The sequence below is a fragment of the Mus musculus genome, chromosome 12, assembly GCF_000001635.26.
Source record: "Mus musculus strain C57BL/6J chromosome 12, GRCm38.p6 C57BL/6J".
In the NCBI taxonomy this organism is placed as follows: domain Eukaryota; kingdom Metazoa; phylum Chordata; class Mammalia; order Rodentia; family Muridae; genus Mus; species Mus musculus.
Window position 1 is genome coordinate 48,046,185 of NC_000078.6, and position 7,886 is coordinate 48,054,070.

The 7,886-nt window shown below is 39.4% G+C and overlaps 1 pseudogene; it reads right to left on the reverse strand.

The window, feature by feature from the left end:
- Positions 1-805: 805 nt before the first annotated feature.
- On the reverse strand, positions 806-1,351 carry Gm46327 (annotated as a pseudogene).
- Between the last annotated feature and the right edge of the window lie 6,535 nt (positions 1,352-7,886).

The following is a 7,886-nucleotide window of genomic DNA, read 5'->3' on the forward strand; positions in this document are numbered from 1 at the left end:
AAAGGGCTCCACAAGACATCCCCTTTACCAAGGAGAAGTTTCCTGCTAGCACTGTCTCTGCTGTAAGTTCCAGCAAAATAGCCACAATCTTCACAGAATCCCTTTGAACTGATACTGTCTCATATAGGGTAGAATATCAGGTTACGTACATAAAAAACACACAGGACAGCAATAAATGGCACCTGGACATAGGCCTAACATCAAATTTCGTCAAATGATAAGGAGTGAGAGGGACTGCTACCCAAAGAAAGTTCCTCAGTGATGGTAACATTTATGGAGATCTTATATTAAAGGCACAAGGGACCAGTGTTGCTATCTTCCTACCCTGCCCAGTGGAATAAGTTTTCAGATGAAAGTTTACACTGCCCCTGGCTTAAGTTTTCTCCTGGTTCTTTCTGTTGTTAAATGATGACATTCTGCCTTTCACCTGTATTAGATATCATTTCCTTTCTTTTAGGTTTTTTGAGACAGGGTTTCTCTGTATAGCCCTGGCTGTCCTGGAACTCACTCTTTAGATCAGGCTGACCTCGATCTCAGAAATCCGTCTGCCTCTGCCTCCCAAGTGCTGGGATTAAAGGAGTGTGCCACTACTGACCGGCTCATTTCATTTTTTTTTTTAAAGACTAAAGAAGAAAAACAAAATGGTAGAAGAGAATGATGAGATGGTGAAAAACAACCCTGTTAGGACAAAAATTAAAATACAAAACCCAGATGTACTATAGTATAATAGAAACTGCCTGAAAATGGTACACGCTAACAGACAATATGATACACAGAGTGCAAATAGACAGGAAACCACAGAGGCCATAGCCTACACCAAGAGCCTTTCAATAGACTGCTGAATGGACTGGATCTGCTGCTTTAGTTGAGAGCCTTTTTTTTATTATTATTAGATATTTTCTTCATTTACATTTCAAATGTTATTCCCAAAGTCCCCTTATACCTTCCAACCACCCTGGTCCTACTTCCTGGCCCTGGCAGTCCCTGTTACTAGGGCATATGATCTTCACATTACCAAGGGCCTCTACTCCTATTGAGAGCCTTTTTTGATGGTAACAGAGCAGACTATGGCTTGCCTGGAAACCCCACAGGTCCTAAAGCCTGCTTGGAGCACACGAATTCTTAGGGGATATTCTTGTCTTTACACAGCAGAGAGGTGTATGATGGTCTCCAAGGTCTCAGAGTCTGTTGCCATCATGAAGTCAAAGATGCCTCTGTTGAGGGTTTTGGTGGCTTCATTGGCTCCTTTCCTAAGTTGTTTGTAGTTACATAACTGCTGAACAAGGTCCAGCAGCTACTTGGTGAGGTGGGCATCTGCGTGGGCTTTTGGATTCACATCAGCCTCCATCATGGCTTTGTGTGCTGGCCTCGCCACTACTCAACAACTGGGTGGAGCAATTCTTTATTGCTAATTGATGTAAGAGGACCCAGCCCACTATGAATGGTGCCTTAATTTTGATAGGCATAGATTGATTCTATAAGAATGTACTAGAGCATGCCAGAGGAAGTAAGCCTGTAAGCAGCACTTTTCCATGATTACTGCTCCAAATATTTAAATCCAGTTTGAATTATTTTGCTTTAATTTGATTATGTACTACCAGTTTAATATGTAAAACACAGTTTCCTTCTTCTGTTCTTTTTGGTCACTGAAACAAAACTCAAACAACTGAAACCAAATTACAACAGATATTGTACTATATTTTGTATGATGCTATGGCTATTAACCTATGGGAATCAGGGAGTGTAATGTGGTAGTTAGGAAGATTAATATCTTTTATGACCTTAGACATTTAAACATTTTATTCCTAGTTGGTGGCAGTATTCATATGAACTTTTCAAAGACACATCTGAAAACATACATACAATCAACAGTATATTGACTCAATGAGTTATACTTAAGACTTTATTTACACACAAATACGTGTATTCATGCAATAATAATTAAGAATAAAGAGGCCACAAATTTGAGAGTGGGAAGGGTATAAGGTAGAAGTACTGTAATTCTAATATAAAAAAATAAATAAAAACAACAACACAGTTATAGAACTTTGCTGGAGGAAAGTATATCATTGAGAACAGGCTTTGAAATGTACATGTTCACCCTCAGTTCCACTTTATTCTCCCTGCATGGTATTTTTTTTTGTTTTTGTTTTTGTTTTTTTGTTTTTTATTAGGTATTTAGCTCATTTACATTTCCAATGCTATACCAAAAGTCCCCCATACCCACCCACCCCCTCTCCCCTACCCACCCACTCCCCCTTTTTGGCCCTGGCGTTCCCCTGTACTGGGGCATATAAATTTTGCGTGTCCAATGGGCCTCTCTTTCCAGTGATGGCCAACTAGGCCATCTTTTGATACATATGCAGCTAGAGTCAAGAGCTCCGGGGTACTGGTTAGTTCAAAATGTTGTTCCACCTATAGGGTTGCAGATCCCTTTAGCTCCTTGGGTACTTTCTCTAGCTCCTCCATTGGGAGCCCTGTGATCCATCCATTAGGTGACTGTGAGCATCCACTTCTGTGTTTGCTAGGCCCCGGCATAGTCTCACAAGAGACAGCTACATCTGGGTCCTTTCGATAAAATCTTGCTAGTGTATGCAATGGTGTCAGCGTTTGGATGCTGATTATGGGGAGGATCCCTGGATATGGCAGTCTCTACATGGTCCACCTTTTTATCTCAGCTCCAAACTTTGTCTCTGTACCTCCTTCCAAGGGTGTTTTGTTCCCACTTCTAAGGAGGGGCATAGTGTCCACACTTCAGTCTTCATTCTTCTTGAGTTTCATGTGTTTAGCAAATTGTATCTTATATCTTGGGTGTCCTAGGTTTTGGGCTAATATCCACTTATCAGTGAGTACATATTGTGTGAGTTCCTTTGTGAATGTGTTACCTCACTCAGGATGATGCCCTCCAGGTCCATCCATTTGGCTAGGAATTTCATAAATTCATTCTTTTTAATAGCTGAGTAGTACTCCATTGTGTAGATGTACCACATTTTCTGTATCGATTCCTCTCTTGAGGGGCATCTGGGTTCTTTCCAGCTTCTGGCTATTATAAATAAGGCTGCTATGAACATAGTGGAGCATGTGTCCTTCTTACCAGTTGGGGCATCTTCTGGATATATGCCCAGGAGAGGTATTGCTGGATCATCCGGTAGTACTATGTCCAATTTTCTGAGAAACCGCCAGACTGATTTCCAGAGTGGTTGTACAAGCCTGCCATCCCACCAACAATGGAGGAGTGTTCCTTTTTCTCCACATCCGCACCAGCATCTGCTGTCACCTGAATTTTTGATCTTAGCCATTCTGACTGGTGTGAGGTGGAATCTTAGGGTTGTTTTGATTTGCATTTCCCTGATGATTAAGGATGTTGAACATTTTTTCAGGTGCTTCTCTGCCATTCGGTATTCCTCAGGTGAGAATTCTTTGTTCAGTTCTGAGCCCCATTTTTTAAGGGGTTTATTTGATTTTCTGAAGTCCACCTTCTTGAGTTCTTTATATATGTTGGATATTAGTCCCCTATCAGATTTAGGCTAGGTAAAGATCCTTTCCCAATCTGTTGGTGCTCTTTTTGTCTTATTGACGGTGTCTTTTGCCTTGCAGAAACTTTGGAGTTTCATTAGGTCCCATTTGTCAATTCTCGATCTTACAGCACAAGCCATTGCTGTTCTGTTCAGGAATTTTTCCCCTGTGCCCATATCTTCAAGGCTTTTCCCCACTTTCTCCTCTATTAGTTTCAGTGTCTCTGGTTTTAAGTGAAGTTCCTTGATCCACTTAGATTTGACCTTAGTACAAGGAGATAAGTATGGATCAATTCGCATTCTTCTACATGATAACAACCAGTTGTGCCAGCACCAATTGTTGAAAATGCTGTCTTTCTTCCACTGGACGGTTTTAGCTCCCTTGTCGAAGATCAAGTGACCATAGGTGTGTGGGTTCATTTCTGGGTCTTCAATTCTATTCCATTGGTCTACTTGTCTGTCTCTATACCAGTACCAGGCAGTTTTTATCACAATTGCTCTGTATTAAAGCTTTAGGTCAGGCATGGTGATTCCACCAGAGGTTCTTTTATCCTTGAGAAGAGTTTTTGCTATCCTAGGTTTTTTGTTATTCCAGATGAATTTGCAAATTGCTCCTTCTAATTCGTTGAAGAATTGAGTTGGAATTTTGATGGGGATTGCATTGAATCTGTAGATTGCTTTTGGCAAGATAGCCATTTTTACAATGTTGATCCTGCCAATCCATGAGCATGGGAGATCCTTCCATCTTCTGAGACCTTCTTTAATTTCTTTCTTCAGAGACTTGAAGATTTTATCATACAGATCTTTCACTTCCTTAGTTAGAGTCATGCCGAGATATTTTATATTATTTGTGACTATTGAGAAGGGTGTTGTTTCCCTAATTTCTTTCTCAGCCTGTTTATTCTTTGTATAGAGAAAGGCCATTGTCTTGTTTGAGTTTTTTTTATATCCAGCTACTTCACCGAAGCTGTTTATCAGGTTTAGGAGTTCTCTGGTGGAATTTTTGGGGTCACTTATATATACTATCATATCATCTGCAAAAAGTGATATTTTGACTTCCTCCTTTCCAATTTGTATCCCCTTGATCTCCTTTAGTTGTTGAATTGCTCTGGCTAATACTTCAAGTACTATGTTGAAAAGGTAGGGAGAAAGTGGGCAGCCTTGTCTAGTCCCTGATTTTAGTGGGATTGCTTCCAGCTTCTCTCCATTTACTTTGATGTTGGCTACTGGCTTGCTGTAGATTGCTTTTATCATGTTTAGGTATGGGCCTTGAATTCCCGATTTTCCAGAACTTTTATCATGAATGGGTGTTGGATCTTGTCAAATGCTTTTTCTGCATCTAACGAGATGATCATGTGGTTTTTGTCTTTGAGTTTGTTTATATAATGGATTACATTGATGGATTTTCGTATATTAAACCATCCCTGCATCCCTGGAATAAAACCTACTTGGTCAGGATGGATGATTTATTTAATGTGTTCTTGGATTCGGTTAGCGAGAATTTTATTGAGGATTTTTGCATCGATATTCATAAGAGAAATTGGTCTGAAGTTCTCTATCTTTGTTGGATCTTTCTGTGGTTTAGGTATCAGAGTAATAGTGGCTTCATAAAATGAGTTGGGTAGAGAACCTTCTACTTCTATCTTGTGAAAAAGTTTGTGCAGAACTGGAATTAGATCTTCTTTGAAGGTCTGATAGAACTCTGCACTAAACCCGTCTGGTCCTGGGCTTTTTTTGGTTGGGAGACTATTTATAACTGCTTCTATTTCTTTAGGGGATATGGGACTGTTTAGAAGATCAACTTGATCCTGATTCAACTTTGGTACCTGGTATCTATCCAGAAATTTGTCCATTTCGTCCAGGTTTTCCAGTTTTGTTGAGTATAGCCTTTTGTAGAAGGATCTGATGGTGTTTTGGATTTCTTCAGGATCTGTTGTTATGTCTCCCTTTTCAGTTCTGAGTTTGTTAATTAGGATTTTGTCCCTGTACCCTCTAGTGTGTCTAGCTAATGGTTTATCTATCTTGTTGATTTTCTCAAAGAACCAACTCCTCGTTTGGTTAATTCTTTGAATAGTTCTTCTTGTTTCCACTTGGTTGATTTCACCCCTGAGTTTGATTAGTTCCTGCTGTCTACTCCTCTTGGGTGAATTTGCTTCCTTTTTTTCTAGAGCTTTTAGATGTGTTGTCAAGCTGCTAGTATGTGCTCTTTCCATTTTCTTCTTGGAGGCACTCAAAGCTGTGAGTTTCCCTCTTAGAAATGCTTTCATTGTGTCCCAAAGGTTTGGGTACGTTGTGGCTTCATTTTCATTAAACTCTAAAAAGTCTTTAATTTCTTTCTTTATTCCTTCCTTGACCAAGGTATCATTGAGAAGAGTGTTGTTCAGTTTCCACGTGAGTGTTGGCTTTCTGTTATTTTTTTTTGTTATTGAAGATCAGCCTTAGTGCATGGTGATCTGATAGGATACATGGGACAATTTCAATATTTTTGAATCTGTTGAGGCCTGTTTTGTGACCTATTATGTGGTCAATTTTGGAGAAGGTACCATGAGGTGCTGAGAAGAAGGTATATCCTTTTGTTTTAGGATAAAATGTTCTGTAGATATCTGTCAGATCCATTTGAATCATCACTTCTGTTAGTTTCAGTGTGTCCCTGTTTAGTTTCTGTTTCCATGATCTGTCCTTTGTTGAAAGTGGTGTGTTGAAGTCTCCCACTATTATTGTGTGAGGTGCAATGTGTGCTTTGAGCTTTACTAAAGTTTCTTTAATGAATGTGGCTGCCCTTGTATTTGGAGCATAGATATTCAGAATTGAGAGTTCCTCTTGGAGGATTTTACCTTTGATGAGAATGAAGTGCCCCTCCTTGTCTTTTTTGATGACTTTGGGTTCTAAGTCAATCTTATCAGATATTAGGATGGCTACTCCAGCTTGTTTCTTCATACCATTTGCTTGGAAAATTGTTTTCCAGCCTTTCATTCTGAGGTAGTGTCTATCTTTTTCTCTGAGATGTGTTTCCTGTAAGCAGCAAAATGTTGGGTCTTGTTTGTGTAGCCAGTTTGTTAGTCTATGTCTTTTTATTGGGGAGTTGAGACCATTGATGTTAAGAGATATTAAGGAAAAGTAATTGTTGCTTCCTGTTATTTTTGTTGTTAAAGTTGGCATTCTGTTCTTGTGGCTGTCTTCTTTTAGGTTTGTTGAGGGATTACCTTCCTGTTTTTTCTAGGGCGTTGTTCCCGTTCTTGTATTGGTTTTTTTCTGTTATTATCCTTTGAAGGGCTGGATTCATGGAGAGATAATGTGTGAATTTGGTTTTGTCGTGGAATACTTTGGTTTCTCCATCTATGGTAATTGAGAGTTTGGCTGGGTATAGTGGCCTGGGCTGGAATTTGTGTTCTCTTAGTGTCTGTATAACATCTGTCCAGGCTCTTCTGGCTTTCATAGTCTCTGGTGAAAAATCTGGTGTAATTCTGATAGGCTTGCCTTTATATGTTACTTGACCTTTTTCCCTTACTGCTTTTAGTATTCTATCTTTATTTAGTGCATTTGTTGTTCTGATTATTATGTGTCGGGAGGAATTTCTTTTCTGGTCCAGTCTATTTGGAGTTCTGTAGGCTTCTTGTATGTTCATAGGCATCTCTTTCTTTAGATTTGGGAAGTTTTCTTCAATAATTTTGTTGAAGATGTTTGCTGGTCCTTTGAGTTGAAAATCTTCATTCTCATCCACTCCTATTATCCGTATGTTTGGTCTTCTCATTGGGTCCTGGATTTCCTGGATATTTTGAGTTAGGATCTTTTTGCATTTTCCATTTTCTTTGATTGTTGTGCCGATGTTCTCTATGGAATCTTCTGCACCTGAGATTCTCTCTTCCATCTCTTGTATTCTGTTGCTGATGCTCAAATCTATGGTTCCAGATTTCTTTCCTAGGGTTTCTATCTCCAGTGTTGCCTCACTTTGAGTTTTCTTTATTGTGTCTACTTCCCTTTTTAGGTCTAGTATGGTTTTGTTCATTTCCATCACCTGTTTGTATGTTTTTTCCTCTTTTTCTGTAAGGACTTCTACCTGTTTGATTGTGTTTTCCTGTTTTTCTCTAAGGACTTGTAACTCTTTAGCAGTGTTCTCCTGTATTTCTTTAAGTGATTTATTAAAGTCCTTCTTGATGTCCTCTACCATCATCATGAGATATGCTTTTAAATCTAGGTCTAGGTTTTCATGTGTGTTGGGGTGTCCTGGACTGGACGAGGTGGGAGTCCTGGGTTCTGATGATGGTGAGTGGTCTTGGTTCCTGTTAGTAAGATTCCTACGTTTACCTTTCGCCATCTGGTAATCTCTGGAGTTAGTAGTTATAGTTGACTCTGTTTAGAGATTGTTCTTCT